This window comes from Acipenser ruthenus, chromosome 23 (assembly GCF_902713425.1).
Source record: "Acipenser ruthenus chromosome 23, fAciRut3.2 maternal haplotype, whole genome shotgun sequence".
In the NCBI taxonomy this organism is placed as follows: Eukaryota; Metazoa; Chordata; class Actinopteri; order Acipenseriformes; family Acipenseridae; genus Acipenser; species Acipenser ruthenus.
In genome coordinates, this window is record NC_081211.1 from 27,587,376 (window position 1) to 27,591,925 (window position 4,550).

The 4,550-nt window shown below is 37.1% G+C and overlaps 1 protein-coding gene across 1 annotated transcript in view; it reads right to left on the bottom strand.

Moving 5' to 3' along the window:
* Positions 1-131, bottom strand: part of LOC117412971 (melanin-concentrating hormone receptor 1-like) — a 12,445-nt gene extending 12,314 nt beyond the window's left edge. Inside the window, exon 1 of the mRNA XM_034021639.3 lies at positions 1-131. This exon is cut by the window's left edge and continues 595 nt beyond it. The gene's annotated coding sequence lies outside the window, so the exon portion shown is untranslated.
* Between the last annotated feature and the right edge of the window lie 4,419 nt (positions 132-4,550).

The following is a 4,550-nucleotide window of genomic DNA, read 5'->3' on the forward strand; positions in this document are numbered from 1 at the left end:
ACATTCCAAAAGAAATTCTGCAAAGAAAATCAAACTTCTTACTCCACCCGTGCTGTGTTGTGTAGTAGCAGTGTAGCCTGCTATGTATGAGGATGTAATGCAGTGCACCGTCCTTAGCGAAGGAGACAAACGTTTCGGCTGCCCTGTTAACCAGAGGAGAGTTTGGAAGTGACGTGCGCATGCATTTAACATGTCTTTTCTTCAAGTCTCACCTAGAGAGTAATTCTGTAGGCGTAAGCCTGGGGTTTCGAAGTATGAAAACGAATCTCTTTTCCAAATGTTACAATTTGAAACACTACTTGAAGAAAAGAGTTTTCAATTCAGCAGCTCAATTAAAGCTCAAGTGGTGTTACAGTTACTGCCAGAGAAAAGAGACATTCTTTTAAAGATCTTCTTCAGACACGTGGTTTTGAACTGCTGTCTTTGTATGCTGGTGTAACAATAATTCCCTTATCTTTCACGTATTTGTCACTTGTATGTTTTATTTTTTATAATTTTACACTTTGATTTGATTGGTGCACGTTTGATGTATTATTGACTCACACTCTGTAATCCATGTATCACTCTTTAGTAGCTTCTCCGTTCAGTTCACTTGTAATGCCTTTTATTAGCCATCCTGGTGGTTCGTGTCTTTCCGTGCGTCCATCCTTTGTTGTGGTTTTGTTTGTGCAGGAGTGGGAACACGTTGTTATTGTTTAGAACTGAGTAACAGAGGGAAGTGAAACGAGCCTAAACCTAGACTTTCGGCTGACTTACTGTATTCAAACTTGAACAATGAGCGTGAGTGAATTAAGAGTTTTAGCCTGTCGGTAACTAATTTGTAACCTATGCTATGGAAAGTAAAGTAAGAGATTGTACAGATTTTTCTCTCGCTGTGATGTTCCCTCCCCTGCACAGACAGCGTGTTATATGTTTTGTGTTTTTACAATGGTCAGTGTTTGTATTATTAGCCTCTATCTACGCCTGGTAAGAAAGCCCGTGTAGGACCAGTAGGGAACACGACTTGTACTGTCGGGCTGGTCCTCTCCTCTCTTATGGAAATGTATCTTAAATCAGCAAATGCAAATATTGTTTAAAATAATTTCTTGTCAAAGATACTGCCCCAAGAAAAAGAGAAGCAAACAGCATTTCAAGGAATTGCATAAAATTAAATCACATGCATATTTGCACAAAATTAAATCACATGCATATTTGCACAAAATTAAATCACATGCATATTTGTGATCGCTTTTCAAAATCCATCAGCCTAAAACTATTTTAATTACATGCTTGAAAAGTTTTGTTCGAAAAAATAAATCTCCTATGTAACTTTTTGATATAAACTGAAATTATAACATCTAAATCTAACACAGGGTTAGGTGTTCAGACCTTTAAAGATCTAGAGAGGAAATACTTATTTGTATTAAGGTGTGTGTGTGTGTGTGTGTGTGTGTGTGTGTGTGTGCGTGTGTGTTGGGTGGGGTTATTAAATATAAATGACTGAGGATTTTAATACCCCCGTAGTTTGTAAATCATGAAACTACTACCCTCCCTGATGTTTTTGTATTTCTCCAACAGAAATACACCAAGGAGTCAGTATGACCAGTTTGGTTTTCAAACACACCGGTAAACAATGTACTCTGTTAAAACGATGTAAACAGTGGCCGCTTTTAGATCCTGTTTTGATATAATCGAATAGACCATGTGATACAATATGACGTATACAACCCAGCTGTATGAAGATGGGATGTAAAAGAAGCTTAAACAAGTTCCATTCATAACCCAGTTAGCAGTCAAGCTGCGTCTTGTTCACTCGCCTATTCACACCGAATTCTACAGTGAAATGTTATTGTTTATTAACCGTACAAAAATATTTTAAGATATTAAGGAATTATTTATTTATTTATTTATTTATTTATTTATTTATTTATTGGTTTATAGCAATTCAATTAATAATAACAAAAGCTATGACCAAATGTTTTGCATCACCCTATAGAATTAACTAATTTTGCTTCATAAAGTCGCACGAAACCTGCTGAATAATGTTATGTTAACATATTGAATTGCTCACCGCTTTGTAGTTTCCCATATACTTAAAAATGTTAATAACGTTTTTCTTTTTTTTTTTTTTAATTATGTCTCAATCCTAAATTTCTAGGTGATGCTAAACTTTTGGCCCTAGCTGTAGTGTATCTGTTCTACAGATTGAAGGTAGCTCAGTGTTTGAAATTCAGATGTTCAGTAATATCGTTTGGCAATTAAACTGTGGTGATGATCTATTTAAAAACCATGCATATAATCTCCTCAAATAAATGGCTTAGTCACAGTCTAAAAAGTCAAGAAGGCTTCCTGGTACATAGAAAGAAATTTACCAAGCAGGAGCCTGAAAAGGGTTTAAAATAAGAATGGCATTTCACTCTGCTATTGCAGAGTATTTGAAGCTGTTGCTTTGTTCAGATAATGCACCTGTAGCTGCTTTTTTCTTTGTTTGCATTCACTCTGTCCCTTAAAATGCATTTAAATGAAAGACTTCTAGCTTGCAAGTATCCTTCTCGTTTATACTGCCACCCCCACATTTTTGTGATTTTTTAAATGTGTATATTTATTTTATTTATTTAACCCGGGGATTTAAAATATGTAAGAAAGTTTTCAAATGCGTTTATAGTTTCATTTGAATTTACAGAGGTGCCCGTCACAATCATTGGAGTAGCTTCTCAGCTGAGCACTTCCTGAAACAGTGTGTCTTTGTTTAATATAGGGGATCAATGTTCTCACTGCCAGTGCCCTCTGATTTATCTGTGGCCACTTTAGCCCATGGGTTTATTGTCATCGTGGAGACATGAGAATGTGAGGCATGTCTCCAGTTCTCAAAGTGAACACAGTAGGCATTCAAGGAAATGCATGCACGTGGATTAGGGAGTGGTTAACATGTAGAAAACAGAAAGCACTGATTAGAGGAGAAACCTCAAAATGGAGCGAGGTAACCAGTGGAGTACCACAGGGATCAGTATTAGGTCCTCTGCTCTTCCTAATCTACATTAACGATTTAGATTCTGGTATAGTAAGCAAACTTGTTAAATTTGCACACAACACAAAAATAGGAGGAGTGGCAAACACTGTTTCAACAGCAAAGGTCATTCAAAATGATCTAAAACAGCATTCAGAACTGGGCAGACACATGGCAAATGACATTTAATATAGAAAAGTGTAAGGTACTGCATGCAGGCAATATTAATATGAAATTGAAGAAGGAATCTATGAAAAAGACCTAGGAGTTTATGTTGACTCAGAAATGTCTTCATCTGGACAATGTGGGGAAACTATAAAAAAAGGCCAGCAAAATACTCAGCTACAGTATATATATATATATATATATATATATATATATATATATATATATATATATATATATATATATATATATATGCAATTTCCATTCTGATAAACATTCATTAGGCAGATGTAAAGCTCTGTCAAGAATTAGCATGTTCGTTTACAGGGCTGATGAGGTGACAGCAGATCTGAAAAGGGATTCCAGCTTCGATCCAGTAAACACATATTTTGGTGAACTGTTTTTGTAGTGTAAGTAGTCATGGTTACTAAGTGAAACCACAGAGACTTAAAGCTTCCTGAAGCTTCCCTGTGGCTCAAGAACACTGTAGATTCCATTTAATTTCAAACCAGGCATCTAAATGTCATTTGGAACAAAACGCAACATTGCTTTTAAAATAACATCTTAGTGGTAAAAAAAAGGACAGTGTGGCATTCTGTCAAGACAATGCCTTGGGGGTTTTAGTTAAATGACTTTTGTATATTCAGATTGTGCAAGTTAAAGGCCAGGTACATTTAGCCATATCAACGGGCATATAACTTCTAAAACTAAACCTCTATAATGAGTCTTTTCAAAAGAGTCACAGAGTGTATTGACACAGGATAAACCCCAGTTGTATAAATAAGTGATGGCAAAGCCGTGTTGCTGCTTGACCTTACTGCTTAAAGGTTGCTGTTTGCAATGTCACGTCTGCCTTATGGAGTTTCCACTTCATTACAATATAACAATGCTACTGCATGCTCTCCCATGTTGTCGGTGAGCTGGCAAACTGATGTTAAAAATGATTGACGTGAACTCAGCGCTGAGCAGATACGGGCAGCCAGTCAGGCATAGTTCTGGAAAACAGCATGGTCTGACTATAACAGCATGATCCCCTGCCCTACTCTGGTCAGCCCCAGTCCTAATGAAGACTAATGGCCACCGGGGGTTAAGTTTGGAACAATTTCTGAAGTGAGATGAGAGGCTGCAAAACTGTCCTGCTGGCCTCCCTGACCCCTTAGAGGTCAACCACATTGTTTCAGTCGATCAGGAGCCTTGGTTGGGATAAACACACCCCTGAAGTTCCCTACTGAGGAACTGAGACCCATTGATTGCATATTACTCCAAACACTCGTGACACTCGGCATCTCAAGCAGGCATTCACTTTATTCTGGGCTGAGGGCCCAATTCAATTAACAATAAGGAAATAAGAAAGTTCATGTAATAAATTGAAGGAATTAAAAGATTAATTGAACAGGAT